The 16,874-nt window shown below is 44.7% G+C and overlaps 1 protein-coding gene across 4 annotated transcripts in view; it reads right to left on the bottom strand.

The window, feature by feature from the left end:
• Positions 1–16,874, bottom strand: part of LIFR (LIF receptor subunit alpha) — an 89,659-nt gene that overhangs the window by 48,929 nt on the left and 23,856 nt on the right. The window contains exon 1 of one of the 4 annotated variants that reach the window (XM_087759731.1): positions 5,994–6,127. The exons of 1 other annotated variant lie outside the window; for it this stretch is intronic. The gene's annotated coding sequence lies outside the window, so the exon portion shown is untranslated. Of the gene's footprint in view, positions 1–5,495; positions 5,655–5,993; positions 6,128–16,874 lie in introns of those variants that run through there. 2 more of the 4 variants (XM_087759734.1, XM_087759732.1) reach the window with 2 other exon arrangements.

Raw genomic sequence — 16,874 nt, forward strand, 5'->3', positions numbered from 1 at the left:
CCCCCAGCCTAAACGCAGACGGGCTCACCTTCGCACTGTTTGGTACCAACATGTCCAAGTCTGGACTATACCACTTTGCAGCAAGTGGCCCAGGTCACCATCCGGCTCCAAACCAGCTTTTTCTGTGCTTCTACATTCAAAGTGCTTGAAATGAAAAGAAAGTATTTTTTAAAGCTTTAGGCTGAAATGTGTGGCATGCCGAAGGGCACAATGTGGGGGGCATTTGAGGGCATAAAGCCAGCTGGGGTAGACCTGGCTTGTTCTGCTCACCATGCTAGCCAAGCTTGCCATAGGCCATATCCACACTATCCAGAATAAATGTTTAACCATGCTATCTAGTCAACTGAGCCTGCATTTCCTCTTGGAGGTAAGTAATTGATTTATTCAGGGAGCAAAACTAGTTTAGACGGATGGCTGAGTGCCAGAAGTAAAACATGGACCATTTCTGAGCCAGACTGACAGTGTAAACCACCTTCAACCACCCCTGTTACTTGTGCTTTTCTTATACCTTTAAGCAACTTGTGCAATAATGCCAAAATTACGCAAGCATAAGAAGCATTCTAACATACTTTTCAGACAGTGTTTATCACCTAGAGAAATTGTACAAATGCATTGCTTTATTTAAATTTCATGATTTTGCACTACAAACTACCAGGCTACCTTGGTATGAAGCTATCATGGTTCAGTCAATATTACAAAGCTATTATCAGTGCAGCTACAGGTACACAGCACGCACAAATATATACCTCTATTTTAGGAATATATGTATATTCCAAAAGAAAGTGCTTTTGACCGATGATCAAAATGCAGTAAGCTATACTGGCAGAGAACACTGGTATAATGTTGCTCATCAATATAGAAGCACGCCTCCACAAAAGATCAAAACCCCACAGTAATTCTCTACCCAGTGTTACTGTATCAGTGAAACTGTTTTGCTGGCGAGGAAAATGCTGCAGCAGAAAAGCAACCCAAAGAAAGCACTACTTTATCTACTTAAGACTTCAGGAAATTTCAGGAGGCCAAGGCTGGCTGAAGGCCGTGCTTCTTGGTTTTGCACGAAGCTGCTCCTAAATTGTTGGGTTTACAGGTGAGAAAGGAGACTCTGCTCCCTGACAACACATGGGCCAAGAGAGGGGGAAGCCATCCTGCTCCCAAGTGCTCCCCTAACACCAAGCTGGCAACATGGGCTGCCCATCCTCTGCTGTGGGCTGTGCCATGAGTCCGGTTTTTGGCAGGGTAGGAAGCGAGGCAGAAGGACCAGGGAATTGCTACAGTGCTGTCCTTGTTTCCATGACACGTGCTTTTATAACTTGTGCTCCCTGAGGTAAAAGGCATAATTTGGACTCAACAGCTGACAACTCAGCAGTTCTCTGCCTGTGGGATAAGGGAAAGCTGCTTCTGTTGTAGCAACAGTCTTTGACCTCACTCCAATGCCAGCTCCAGACCGTGCATGGGAAGGAGGGGAGACATATGCCCTTCAAAACCTTACACCCTGACCAACATTCATACCGATGGGTTAGGAGTTATTTTTAGTTTAAGCACTTTCTGCTTGCAGTGAAACCTGCTACTAGGAGTGATTCCAAGAGACGGCAGCAGGGAAAGGCAGACAGCACCAAAGTAGCAGAAGTCCCTTCTGAGAGTTTCTGGTGGTTGCAGGAAGTGCAAGAACCTTATAGATGCACAGCAGGAGGGCTCCCACAACCTGAAATTTAGGGATTGCAAATTTTCCGAGGGAGGGAGGACAGCAGTGATCAGCAAGAAACTGATGGCGCATATGAAGAACAGTCCCTGGATATTCTTCTCAGTGTCACATCAGAACCTTCATTATAATTACCATCTGCCAGTTTATAAGTCAGTAAGGCAGGCAAAGAACATGTTGCATTTGCTGGTGATCGGTATACTAGCTGCCTTTCCACACCCCAAAGGCAGGTAAGAAAACAGGTCTAGCCATCTAGGAATTTCTATGGCCCCCATCATTGCCGTGCTATTGACTCTGGAAGAGATCCATAAGATTCTGGAAGATGATCCCTGGAGACATTTAAGCACCTATAAAAACTGAACTTTTGATGCTTAAACCTAAAAGAACATGTTCCAAAAGCAATTATTCCCTGCCTGTGTCTGCTGATAAAACGTGCGCAGAACCACAGAACCAGGTTCCCCAGAAAAAGCAGAAGCCATTGCTTTTGTTTAAAGACATAGTCAGAAAAAGAAAGCAGCAGTGGTGCTCCCTTTCCTAAGGCAGCCCAGCCACTGCAGCACGCGCTGGGGTATGGGGAACACCTCTGTCCACCCCAGGGACTACTCAAAGTAACAAGTCAGGATGGAGACTTCTCCAGCCTTTCTGTAGACGGCATTTCTCTCCACGGCTTAAGTAACCACTAACTTGGAGCAGGACTCTGTGTCCTTGTGAGAGGTCACTCACTGGAAACAAGGGACCACAGGCTCCAGGTCCTGCTCCCAAGGATTATTTATATCTTTTACATTAAACTGTTCATGGAATGAAATACTTCAGCCAGCTTTGGGGCACAGAGCACAATCACCTCTCAAGCCTTACCTAGAAGTAATTTATTTTTCTTATTTTTAGACAGAAATTTGATGCCAAACAGTCAAAAAGGAGTCACAACTAAATCTCAGGGGAAAAGACGCACCAAAACATGAATCATTTCAACGAATTCTAGCTAGTTATGGTAACAGGAGTAGAATTGACATTCATACCTGTTCTCCGTGTCTCCCTGCATACAAATCAATGTCTAATGCAACAGCATCCCCTCTCAAAGAGCCACCAGTATCTCATTTGAGTTCTCAGTCCTTCCACCTATGCCTGTATCTTTAAACCTCCATTATCAGACCTTTTCTTCTACTGCTAATTAACATCCTTTCACTTAAATCACAGCTGTATTTCAACATCAGTCTGAATCTAAGATCCAAGTGTTTCTACCATAACTGTGTCCTAGATCAATATGTATTATTGAAAATGGAAGAAAACTAACTCCAAGAAATGTCCTGATTTCTTTTTTCTGTTTTCCCTTCCATTATCCAAAAGCTGCCTTTCAACAGCTCAAATAAGCTTATTACGAGGTAATATAAACTATCATTTAAAACTGTATCAGATCATTTTTGCTTTCATTCAGCAAATGTATCAACACAACAGGAACTGCTGAATTTAGCACCCTCTGCATTCCTCTGAGCACCAGCACACGGCATAAGTAGAGAAGAACCTCATTTACCTGGTCACATCATCTATAGGGTCATTTGCAGAAAAACATAATCCATCTGCATCAGCCTTGTGATGCACTGCACTCTCCAAGAGAGAGTTGGTATTTATAAACATATAGATTGTTTAAGACTGCCAGACACTTTCTTCTGAGGTACTGTTTCATCTTTCAGGTGGAATTCCTATTAACATAACCGAGTTTAAATACATCTTCTCATAAGGCACAAAACTTGCTGTCAGCCACCCACTGGATTAAACAATCCAATATTCATGCTCTAAGAGAGCTGTTTCTAATAGATTTACAGACTCTGTTCTAGCATTACCTATGCATATTAATAAATTCAGATTTTTTTTGAATGTTTACTAAAGCCCTGAGATACAGGATGTTGAAACACATGTGACCTTACAGCCATAGATGGTAACTCGTCAAGCACTTTAAAATTGAAGCCCCGTGAATTCCCTGCTAAAGTAGCAGCAGCAGCTTTGCCACCTGTGAAAAAAAAGTTTCTCTCTCTTGGAGAGCATCTCCACCCATATGGCTGTTCCCACTTATTCCGGACTTGCCTTTGGCAAGTCTGCGAGAATGCCCTCACCTAAAGGTTAAGCCTCTCCCTTTCCTCAGCACACCTGTAAAGGGATTTTGCACAATCTAACTCATAGATAGTGTTTGCCACTGGTTGCTCTAAGTGACTAAAGTCATATGTTTGGAGAGTGCACAATGGAAACTGTTATCACTTAATAATGCTGATAAAAGTTTGAATAGGTGAAACAGTGATAAGATGAAAGGATGTGAAGACTAAGTATACAGAAAGCAAAATCAAACAAAATCTGGTGATCTACTGACTGCCTAAAAGCTATACTCCGCTCCAAGTTAGTGATTTTTAAGCTTTCCATTTGCAGACTTCTGCAAGATTTTCCAGTTTAGGTACATAGCCCTGCAGCCTACTGACACTAAACTGTCTTGTTTTAGTAGCCTCAGCAGACCTGCAGACCCCTATCCAGCTAATGACAGGCAACCCATGCCAAGCAATACCAACCAACTGCAGATACAGCACTACTGGTTCTGCGGATCCACTCCCTGCATTTGCTTCTGTCTCTTCCACATATTTTTTGTTTTGACCTTGACTCACATTGGGGCCAAATCCAGAAGACTTCTATGCGCGTGCTTACCTTTATCACCAAAAACGTACAGAAACCAAAGCTTAGCTTTACTACCAAAACGATACAACATACAATGGTTGAGAAGTTAAGGACAAGCACAGACTTTTTACAGATAGAGGTGCTCGTGCATTCTTCCCTACAGCATGTGCAAAGCTTTACGTATAAAGCACTTGGGCACTGATGGATCTACATTAAACAACATACTGTCTCAGGTGGCATTGCCACATGCTGATTTGAGAGGGCACATGATATGACATGGACTTTAATCTTCTCCACAGCTACTAAACCTGCTAAGTCTGATTAACAGTCTGGTTTCATGCTGTGGAGTTGAACTAAGGGTTTAAGATGAATTTAAAGAATTCTTTTACAGTAAGGAAAACAGGCAGAATAGACTTCCAGGTGAGATGTCAATGGCAAGTCACGTTGCCTTACTTAGGTAACAAGCTGGGTTCCAAATACAGCAGAACGCTACCCAATGCCCATGCTTCCCTGAAGGGAATTTGACAGGACATAGCCAGCTTGATTATGGAATACGAATATTTGACTATTTTTGCCATGGAGATCTTAAGTGTGAAAATCTGTGGAAAAGAATCAAAGTGACAATTCCTACACAACAGCTCACAGCCTAAGTCTCCCTGGCACCAGATGATTATAATATCTATCCAGAGCTTTACTGCCATTTATAGCAAAGTTCCCAGGCATCTACCACCAATTACAATCAAAAAACAAACCAACCACGTATATCACCAATTCCTACCGAAGCAACACACAGCATGACAGCACAATATGGCCAGTTCAAATCTACTTACACATGTTGAATTTTAACAAGGGAGTGACGTTCTTTCCAGAACCGCCTCAGAGGCTTAGAGAGATCTTTTTTAAACGCTGTCTCTAAACACACTAGAAATTCAATCACTCAAAATAGACACAGCAAGCTGCCACTGCGCTGGTGTCCCTGTAGAGCCAGCGTGCAGTGAGGCGCGCAGCACGTCTGGATGCTCCCCAACGGCAGAAGGGGCTCTGGATTCCCCTCCCAAGCTCCCCTGTTTTGGAAGGGTGCTACTTATGTAAAAAAAAATAAAAAATTAAAAGCACAAAAGGAGGCATAAATATTATTTACCCGCTGTTCAGTCCTCGAACCAACCAACCTGCCGTCCAGCAGAATGAGCTGTTGACGAAACACAGCCTCTATTTAAGCCGCAGGCTGCGGGCAGCGGCAGAGGGGAGCCGCCGGCCTCCCCGCCGTGCCCCCGGGGGAGGCTGCCGCGCTCCGCGCCCGCACCGCCCGCGACCCCCGCCGCGGCCCCGCAGCCGCCGCCACCTGCCCCCAGCCCCGGCCCGGCCCCGAGCCGCAGCGCCCGCGCCGGCGGGGAGGCAGGGAGGCAGGCGGGGGGCTCGGAAAGCCCCCGCGGCCCCGCCGGACCCTGGCTGGGCTGTCAGCCACCCCCCCCCCCGCCTCCGCCCCTCCTCGCCGGCACCTCCCCGGGGCGGGCGGAGGGAGGGGTGGAGGGGGCATCTATCATCGCTCCCCTCGGGCCGCCCCCTCCCAGGTGCGACCGGAGCCCCGCCGCGGGGCCGCCGCCGGGAGAAGCCGCTCCGCCCGGGGCCCGGCACTCACCCGCCGCCGCCTCGCCGTGCCCTGCGGCAGCCTCATGCCGCGGGGGGTGCGCGGGGGCTGCCCGCGGCGCGGTCCCGGGCGGCCCAGCTCCGGCGGGCAGCAGTGCGCAGCGCCGACAGGAAGGAGGGATGGAGCCGGGGCGGGAGGGAGGGAAGGGAGGGAGGGATGGAGGAGAGGGGCTGGCGGGCTGCCTGCGGGAGGAGCCTGCGCCGCGCACCGCCCGGCGCCGCCGCCACCCCGGCCCTGCCCCCGGGGCACCGCCGCCTCCCGCCGCCCGGCCCGGCACGGCCTGGCCCCGCCGCTGCTGCGGCCGCGGTCCGTCGGAGGCGCGCCGCCGGTAGTCCTGGCTTTATCGGGCCGAAGCTATCCAGGATTCAGGCTGACATGCGCCTGTGGTCGTGCCGCCGGGGTGTAGTCGGGACTGAGTTGTTAACAGACACTTCAGCGGCCGGTGGTTTCGCTGGGTCCCCAGTGGGCTGTTACGAGCGTGCTGCGGGGGTGGATGAAGTCACGGGTCTGATCTGATCACTTCAGGTTTTCTGCGTGACACGGTCAAATACCCTTCTTAGAAAAGTATCCCGAATATCTCCAGTGCTGCCAGCCCTCCAGGGTTTGAAGCGGTCGGCCTGGCCCTCCAAACCCAGGAGATTCTTGACTTGTTTTATCTTTGTATTTGCCTCTAGTTTTTGAGGTCTGCGACTTGACCTCCAACATTTCTTTGAAGCCACAACAGCTACATGCCAGCCTCTCTTTTAAATTAAACTTGAAATCCTCACAATCCCGCAGTCTCAAGAGTCAGGCAATTTAAAAAATATATACCACGAGGCCCATAAAATCAGAAGAGTTGGCAAACCTGTGGCTTCTCTCTTGTTCCCCAGTAAACCACAGCAGAACAGGGAGAAAAAGCAACTGCTCGGTTTTCCTGGCATTTTTCTGCCTACGTTTTCCTACAGAGGTTTTCCAAGTTGCTGTAGATTGTTTTTCTCAGAACCTATATGACAAAGAACTGCAAATACTTGTATGGAGGTCCTGAGCCAGACTTGTGTCCCCTTTTGACTAAGTAGATGACTTAAGGTCCCTAAAGCCAGAGTCTCCTGTCATCCTGCACATTCCCTGCTCAGGCTAAGTGAATATAGGCTATTTTGTAGACAAATCTTCCACGATTTCCTCCCCTTTCCAGTGTTTTTGCTTGTGCAAAGAAATGAGCCTTCAGTAGGCCAGCAAGAGACGCATGAACCTTGTGGTTACGTCATGCATCTGAACATGAGTTCAGATCTCTTCTGGCTCAAGAGCGCGCTTGACTTCAGGCCTTGTATCCTGAGACAGATGTCTATCCATTGACCTTTGTCGTCTTCTAAAGAGGAAGGACTGAGTCTCCTTATACACACACCATTCTAGGGAAAAAACGGGTTTTTTTAAACAGCATTTGGAGAGAAGCCCTGGGCTATGCATCCTAAGCAGAAGATGATGTCTTCTCCTGATGCACATAGAAGCATTCATAACTCCAAGGATGGACAGACTTCAAGAGAGTTCTCTTAGGGGTCTTCTATCTAGTAGGTTTAAGCAGTTACCTTTCCAGCACATCAGTCAGCATTTCACAGTCCCAAATCTCTCCCCACTGGGAAGGTCTGCTGGATGGCTAATGCTGTGGTCTAGACTTTACTGCAGGCACCAAGAGGTTTGGTATGTCAGCTTCCTAAGACCATTTCTGCATTTAGTTCCCTCTTCCCATTCTAGCCCAGAAGCCCCCCTACCCTCTTTCCATGCAAAAGCAGCCACATCACAATGAAACATGGAATATCCATAACACCAGAAGGCTTGGGGAGAAGGTGGCCATTTCATTGTACGTGACCCATCCAAGGGAGGACTGCCTCTGCCTTTCTCTGTTTCCAGACCTCATTAATTGAAGCCTGGTGCCCTCCTTAGAGTCTGCATCCAAGGCTCAGAAGGATGCAGCTTGTGCCTCTGCCATGGATGACAGACCCACAAATGCAGATTTCCATCCATGAAAGCAACACAAGAACTTTCTTTCAAAGGCACTGAAAATGTTACATGAAATTGTACTACCATTCTTTTCTGGAGCTCATGTTATTTCACCTTTAGTACAGGCTCACAGGCATCTCACTTATCAGGAAGCCCTGTACCATGTACATGGTACCATGTGTACCATGAGTAATTGCAGAAGTTCTGGCTCGTTTTCTATATGATGAAATCAAGCAATAGTAATTTTTACTATTTTCTCTTTTTAATTAGCAAGGCAGCATCGCTCTAATTCACGGACATTCCGTACAGGAATTGGGGAAAGAGGTGTGGTTTTTTGTTTTTTTTTTAAGCGGAAAAATGTGATTGTGAAATTAGAAGAAGCTGACAGGAGAAATCAGAGGTAGGAGTAGTTTCTGAAGTGATTTTAAAGTTTTGATACTGTATTAAAGACTGAATTTTTAATGACTCAGTTGGAAGTTAAGAAGCTTTCTAGATCTGATGCTATTTAAGACAAATCTGTATAGTATGAGTTTCAAGGTGATAAAACTACAGATGGTTGGTATCAGTTATCTCTTTTTCATAGAGTGAAATATGCTAATTTTAATATAAACGTCCCCTAGACAAATGACTGGTCTAATTACCCTACTACTTCTGATCCCCAGAAAATATGCTATCTATGCATCCTGTCTCATCATGAGACCTTCCCTGTAAAATATCATAGCTGCTATATTTTATAATGAAACTTATCTGCATGTAGTACATATATACAGGCCATTTATTTTGTTTCCTGCCTTATCTCTGGTTTCCAGAAAACGGAAGGACAGATGCTGGAGTGCACACTGTGTCTTTATATACTCACTGTAGGATTTTGTCATTGATTTTAACAGCAGCAGGGCTGTGCCTTTCAACATTAATATTTTTCACAGTGAGAAAGGAAGGTTTAAGTCTCTCTGGACAGTAGGCTAGTTTTAGTTTATCTTAGTTTATGTCAGTGCTTAGTATTACTTAGAGAACACTGTATCTGCTGTCTAGGTCAGAAAAATCTTCTTGGGGCACGTAAATTCCAAATGAAAGTGAGAAGCCCAGCTAGGATGTTTTCATTAATGAGAGTTTCCTGGAGCCATTTAGTCTTGTATTTAAGGGTGTGTTGGTTATTTATGGCAGAGAAAAAGAACGGATGTGTTGATGTTCTGGAACTTTTCCTTTGTGCATTGTTTCACATTTCACAGTTGTATTTGGCACCCACTTTCCTCCAGCAATAAAGAATATTAAAGAACTTCCCTTGCTGAGAAGTTGTGTGCACATTTTACAAACCATACCGTTTAACCAGAAGTGTGAGAGGTAGTACTTCTACCAACACTTAGGAACACCAGAGATTGTCAATATATAATATTGCCAGCAAAGGCCTGCCAGTGATTCTTTTATGGACTATCTATTCCTGTTTTCCTAAAAAAAAAAGTTTATATAATACAACCAGCAAAGCAAATTTGGGTCTGACTGAATGTATTCAGGAAAGCCAATAACAAAACTCACACTGGCTGTGATAAGAGCAGGAGTAGCCTCTGTTCATGCCAAGAATAACCTCGAGTACTGTGGATAGTGCATGTGTTTTGGTGCACTCACAAAGCAACAGCTCTTTCCTATGAGGTCGCAGTGGAAGCATCCCTGTGTTGTCAAGCTGGTGCAGAGCTATTCTTGGAAATGAGTGCACTGACCCCATAGAAATACATTCTTTGTAATTAATATTTTTCAAATACAGAGAATTTTCTTCATCCTTAGGGACCTATGCCTGTAAACCCAGTGACATGTTGGCAATATATTGCTAAAGGGCTTCAAAAAATTCCCCGGTCTCCCCCGTCTGCAGGAAAACTGTATGGTCTATTGTGATGTTTGTGTTTGCAGGGAGAAGCAATGAAGGACTTTGATCTACTGACCTGCACTAACTTAGATAGTGCCATGAATTTAAAAAGAAATGGAAAGAAAAACACTACTTGCCAAAAACATTTAAATTGAAGGCACTTGCATTCCTTTCACTGGAAAAAATTCTACCTCAGATGCCTGAAAAATGTGTGGTGTCAAGCGTTGGATTCACTACTAGTAATAAGACCCTTATGGTCAGCAGTGAGGGTAAAGCTTTTCCCATGCAGTACAGACACGCTAGCAGGTGAATCTCATTGCCATACACTGCCAAATGTCAAGGTCTTTGAGTCCAGGTGGTCTGACCAGGGTCATTTGCGCGGAGGACAGAGGACTGTTGAGTCCTCCCTAAGTACATTGGGTCTGTCTTGACTGGCAACAACAAACAATTTTTTTTGAGCAGGTCTTTTATATCTTCATGAATCAAGCAGTTGTTATGCAATGATTTTGCCTAAGACCCTTGCTTGTCTTATCTTCCAGGAGCCTTTGGAAAAGTTTATGCCCATTGGTTTATTCCCTCATTTTGCCATCTTTATGGCTACTGTCTGTCTTCGTCTTGGGATGATGTTATCTGAGCCCATGTTATCAGAGCATGGTTTTGGGGGTGACAAGTTGCCTATGCTATGGCTTTATCAGAGCAAGGGGACTGAACTTTTGGTCTCATCTTGTGGTCTTGGTGTGAATAACACACTCTTCACCGTTCTTTGATTTGACTGCTATTGCTCATGTCCATCATGTCCATTAATGCTCATTCTTTCCACTCTTCCTCTAGTGTGTCTTCTGTTGCTTCCACATCTAGGCATTTCCATTCGTACTTCATCCAGATGAGTCTTAATACTTCGGTTACAAATGTCTACAGTGGCTGCAGTGAACTAATGCCTGAGAAGGGACCTACTGCTGAAGTTCCTCTGCTAAAACAACCTACATGCTGTAAACTGATTAACAGTTGCAGGCCTGCTTCCCAATCTAAGCATTTGTGCCATCCCACAGTTGATTATACTGGCAGTGTAAAGTTCAGCACATGCTTAATCATCGTGTTGGATGCATCCCATTGCTGAGTCCCATACAGTAGCATGACAGGTCAGTCTTCAAGTCAGTGAAATAAGATACAGCATAGTTCTTGGAAAGAAATGAAACTAAATAGAAATTTCTGAAGAAACACCAACAAATGGTAACAATCTTACTAACTGTGGAAGGGTTGGTGGAACCAGTCCTAGAACTAAGTCTGATTTATGGATATGAAATTGAAGAAGCTTACTCTGCACAGTAGTGGAAGGGCCTAATTGCATCATGAAAAAGAGGATTTATGAGAGTCAGAAGCTAATTTAGATTTGTAATAGCCAGAGAAGCATGGAAATCTGCAAATAAAAGATACTGAGAACATCTCAGACATTCATATACTCTTAATATTGCAAGGCCCTCCACTGGCTCGCCAACATCAGTGTATCACATTCTAAAACACTGCCTCGCTCTGTGCAACTTTCAACAGTGCTCCCTATTTAGCAATTCTTGTCACTGTGGTGTTGGCTCTGTTTTCAATGCAGTGCCGTTCCCGTCAGTCGTACCTTTCTGCTCACCAGTTTATCAGCTAGATATTGCCATGCTTTCTCTATTTCTATGAGATCCCACAAGAAATGTCCCCTGTACTATAAAGATTAGTAAGTTGATGCTTCAGATTTTCTGTGCTTCAGTCCATGGCCTGAACATGTCTGATGAATGTTGGATGAATTTGAAGCACCCTAAGCTGCTATGAACTTTACATGCACTCCAGAGCTGATCTCTACATCAACAGGAGCCATTCGACCAGAATTCATGTAACTCAGCTGAGCTGCCAGCTTCAGTGAATCCTGAATAAGTGGCTAGAATTTTCAAAATTCTCCCTGCACAAATTTTACAGGCAGCAACACCCTCTCCCTCTGCTGAACCATATCCAGGGAAAGAAATATGCTTTCTACCATACTATCCTTGGATTGAGCTGTAAGCACGCCCACTGCTTGGAACCAGATTTCTATGCATTACCATAAAAGTAGCGAGACAAAGACAGCTCAGCCAGAGAGGAGGTGGAGATACAGAACAACCGCTTTTCAGGAGCATATGAAGTTCTGTATTTACATGGTTCATGGCATTCCTCCTGTCAGTCTTTCCGTGTCATTTTTCAGATGTAGGTTTCAATACTGCTTAACACAGTGCATCAGAGCTTGGGATATTATAGTATTAAATAACGTGCAAATAAGATACCTTAAGGTGTGGCCTTGGAGGACACAATGGTAAAATCCATTTATTAGAAGCAACTTTATCCTTTCTGGGCCTGACTTCAGAAATATTATTTTTTGGTGTGTCTCAGTTGCCCTGGTTAACCACAGTTCTCTTACAGGCTAATGAAAGGTCTGCATTTATGCATAAATAGAAGTTCTAACTCTAGTAAAGAAGATAATCCCAGCATATTTGAAAGTCAGGTTGAAAGATGTTTTCCTAAAAGCAGGCAATTGTTTGCATTAGGTTAAATATTGCGTCAAATTCTGTGTCCGTTCCAGGAGTTTCCACCAAGGTGGACTTATTTTTGTCCTCTGTTGTGTTTTCACTTTTACACAAAAACATCTCTACCAATGATGTGCAATCCTAACCTAGTACCCACTTAATTACATATCTGCGTACATCCTCACATCCTCTCTTCTGGTGTAACAAGCACCTTTGCTTTCACTAGTTTGCAGATTGACAGCAATCTCAATTTGCCACTGCACATCCCTAGTAAAGCCAAAGGAGCTGCCCACCCAGGGAATGATTTATTGTAGCATCGATCCTGTAAGCTTCTTCAGGCATAAAACTATTTTCTGTAAAACACTTATTGGAACATGTGTGGACAGCACTGGAGACACCAGAAATGTACATACGTGCTGAAAACTGTGCAACTGAGCATGCTCTGTCTTGTTCCCCATCTTTGCCAAGCTGGAAGTCTAGGCAATTTCCTTCCCCACTTGGTCACCTGAGATGCAGAGAACAACCATCCCTGTGTCATAGAACACTATTTGTCAGCACTGAGCTAAAACTGATTCATATTCACACTTGTCTCTGTTCAGTGCTCCCTGCTCTGAAGCAGAGCTCAGCAGGGAGGCTGCAAAGCATGCTCTTGAGACAGATACTGTGTATGCATGAGGCACAGGCTGAGTTACCGCATGTATTGGCCTAGATTAGGGTTTGGCAGGTGCTTTTTCTGCCAGCAGTATGAACTTCAACATCCATTGTGTCGCTTCTTCTATGATCCTCTACTGCATTGCATTAGCATAAATCTTTGCATACATCCACACAGTAAGACAGATCAAGGAAACAATTCCTGTTTTGTTGTGTTTTGTTTTTTTTTTTTAATCAACCTCCCCTCAATGTATTTTTTAACTGAATAGTTCCCCTGCTGTGAATTACACTGAACACAAACATCAAGCCTCTGGAAGGCTGGTAGGAGGTAGGACTAAACAGGAATAAACAGCCAGGGGTGAAGGCTGAAGGGCTGCAGGGCTGGAATAAACAGCCAAGGGCAAAAGTTGAAGGAGCACTCCTGCCATGTGTCAAACCACAGCCCTGGGCTCTAGGCTGTCCTTAGTCTGGGAGAGGCGGTGAGTTCAGTCTTCAGCTATGTGCCTTAGCCACTAGACTGGAGTATTTTAGGCATGGCCAAGGACCCAGGCACACTCACAATAGCCAGGATGGACTGACAGTAGGAACCTGAGGACAACAAGGAATTTGCCTTTTTTCCATTGTCTGAAGCAACATAGTGACAGTTGAGGGAGCAGAGCTGTGACCCTAATTGCAAAGATCATCTGAACTCTGCTCTTTGTGAGCCCACATCTCAGCATGAGAGCAATGCTCATCCTCCACAAACCTCTGTAACCAAGTCATTGGGGTACCCACTGGAACATGGAAACTACCTTGCCTGGGAGGAGTATCTGGCTTTCGGGAGAACATACATCCAGGAAGCCTTTATTAGGATCCTAATTCCAATTTTAGAGGTACTTCAGTGAAGCCCCAGTAAAGGTGTTTGGTTTTGGCATGCTGGCTGTTGCAGTCTCCAAGTGCGGAATGCTTCTTCAGCCTGTACCTCTTCCCTGTTTTATGCATGGCACTGCTGTGGAATGCAGCCTGGAGCTGAACATGCATAAGTTATGGGCACTGCAGCATTCAGCATTTTAATGTTCCTCACACTTTGGTTAGGCTGCTAGTTCTCCTTCATTTAAAGGAAAATTGAGAACTCAAAAAAATCAAAGCCCAGACACACTCTTTGCTGAACCTAAAATATATAATTACAAATCCATACAGGCATCTAGTGAACAGGGCAGAAGGCTCACAGGAAGCAACCTGCTGAGCATAGGGCACTTGTTCTAGCCAAAAGGAAATTCCTGTTGTCTCATTTCTTTTCTCAGTTTTGCTTTTCTACACAGATCTGTAAACTGAGGTTTTTTTTGTTTTCCCTCTTTTGATATGCACCAACAGGCAGCAATTCCACCATGCCTTGTTCCATGGCCTTACAAGTAGTCTTCCTTCTCATGCCTGTAATTAGCAAGACTGATGCCAAGTAAGACTCTTTGAAAGTCTTGACCTTTAAGATGTAGAATACACACTGTGTGAAGTCACATTTAGATGGAGTCTCTCCTGGCTTTGGAGCTGATGGCACTAAGATCAATCTTTTGTGTTACATCTTGTGCTGCCTACTCACAGTCCTCAGGCCTCCCCAACTGGCTTTTGTGGCCTGAAACCTGCTCTTGGATTTAAACACCAGAGAATTTTCTCTCTCTGAAGTCACATGGGAGAAACAACAGATGCCGTCATATGTCAGTGAAAACATCACCTCCAACTACAGAGGTGGTTAAAGGCTTGTTTGGGAAGTGGAAGAGCTTGAGTGCAATGGGCAAGGGTGCTCCAGAGGATGTTTCCCATGTCCACAGGGTGCTCTGACCACCTCATTAGGCTAGAGGGCACTGTCCACTCTGCTTTTGAAGCATGGACATCCCTTAAAAAAACAAAGTGAAGATGTAGAGGCAGAAAAGGCTGGACCAGAACTGAAGGTGACTGTGCAAACAGTAGCACACAGGGAGGGCGAAGTACAAACTTCTGGTCCCTGCTCCAGGGCATGCATTTTTGGTGTATTCAGGTGCAGAAGCCATGTACTTTTCACACAGAACAGTTAGGGTTGCTGAGGAAGTTGGGAAGAAACTTGTATTTACTCATGACAGTCACACTATGATTCACCCTGTCCCTTATTACAGACAGCAACCTTGACCTGTCTTGTGCAATCCTACCACTTTCCCAGACTTCAGAGGAACACAACTCTTTGTGTTGAGCTGTTCCAGAATGGCCCGATTCCTCCCACAGAGAAACCTGCACAGGAGAGCCCTGACAGAAGGACTTCCTGAAGTTCCCACTACTTCTACAGTTTAACATAAGCTGTGCCAGTAACAGGTCTTTCTTTAGCGTCCAAGTGGTAAAAACTTCCCCCAAACCTTCCCCATCTGTCGGAGGCGGGAGCTACAGTAGCCACTGGTATGTGCCAACCAAAGCTCAGCAGCAGTGAGAAAAGGTGACTCTCGGGAAGTCAGGGCTGATTATACTGTTTTGAGCTAGGAGTACAGAGCAGCACTGTTCTGCAGTGATAACAAAGCAGGCACTCACTGCTTCCGTGCCCACAACTCCAGAGTGAGACTCCAGAATCAGGAGACAAGCTTATATGCTCCACGGATGACAGTGGTTGCATAAATCGTTGCTTTTTTTGCAAGAAGTGGTTGCCAGAGAGACTGCAGGATGGCTGTTATTATTGCACATGGATGTGAAATCTGTCCTGGTAGTGCAGCTGGCTCTGGCTCCAGAAAGAGGGAGTGTACCAAAGGCTTCGGGGATAATTTGTACCAGTTCACCTGTGGGATGGGTTCCTACAGCTGGTAAGCGGAAGAACAATAATAAGGTCTGCTTCCAACAGAAACTACTCAGCACAGTCTTAGATTGACCCAGAACCAAGCATTTCAATTTAAGAAGAGAAAGTTTGGGGTACAATGTTACCTCAAACATCGAAAAATGTCTTGGTACAGCTCTGCAAATACTTTTGCCTCTCTCTCTCTCCTTGTTTTGGATGGTTTTTTTTCCCTTTTTGTTCTCCCCTCCCCCTCCCGTTACTCTTTGCTTTTATTATTCTGAAGGTGGTTAAAAGGCTACTCGTGCACTTTCTTACAGAGGGATACCCTCTGTGGCCCCATGTGTCATAGAAATTTCTGGAGAGCCAGCCCTCATTTCATACTACAGCAGTCACTGACCAAATGTGATGCTACTCCTACCTTTTGAGATAAACCACAAGATGCAGAACCCGCCCACTAAATATCCTCCCAGAGATGCCTTAAATTTTCTCCTCTAATTGCAGTGCTGTACAGAGAAATAACTTTCACAGGAAATCTCTGTACTGGAAAAATATGGGAAGCATGGGACTCTAAAGATTAGAGAGGAAAGGTTATCTTTGTGTTTAGCTAGTCATTTGCAGCTTCCAGCAGTTTGGAAAGATAAAGCTACGTAACTGTTAAATTTTATTAAGGGACATAAAACAGCTCCATATTTATTAGCATGAATGTTTAATATGAAACCTGGCTAGGCAAAGTGAGTATAAATCCCTTGTCTTTGATGTATGCAGGAGCAGATCAAGTCTATGCAAACTTTTGCTGTCAGTATTAGTGAGAAAAGAATTGAAGTCTCTACCATATGACCTGTGCCCTCACAAAGCTTTTCCTGAAAAAGATGAATGGAGCGGAGAGGATGACTTTAGTGACATTATCATTAGAAAGATTGATACTTTACCACTATGACTCATTCTTCCCCCATAATTTTATTTCTAAAAGCCAATTAATGATGTTTAAAAATGTGTGTTAATGCTTGCTCTTGCAAACAAATGTAATTAACACATAGTTTGTGATTTTGCAATTTTACTTTTGAAATTAATGCAACACTGAATAA

Source organism: Nipponia nippon, unplaced genomic scaffold (genome assembly GCF_047370975.1).
Source record: "Nipponia nippon isolate SJK-2023a ecotype South Korea unplaced genomic scaffold, ASM4737097v1 scaffold_20, whole genome shotgun sequence".
Taxonomy (NCBI): Eukaryota; Metazoa; Chordata; class Aves; order Pelecaniformes; family Threskiornithidae; genus Nipponia; species Nipponia nippon.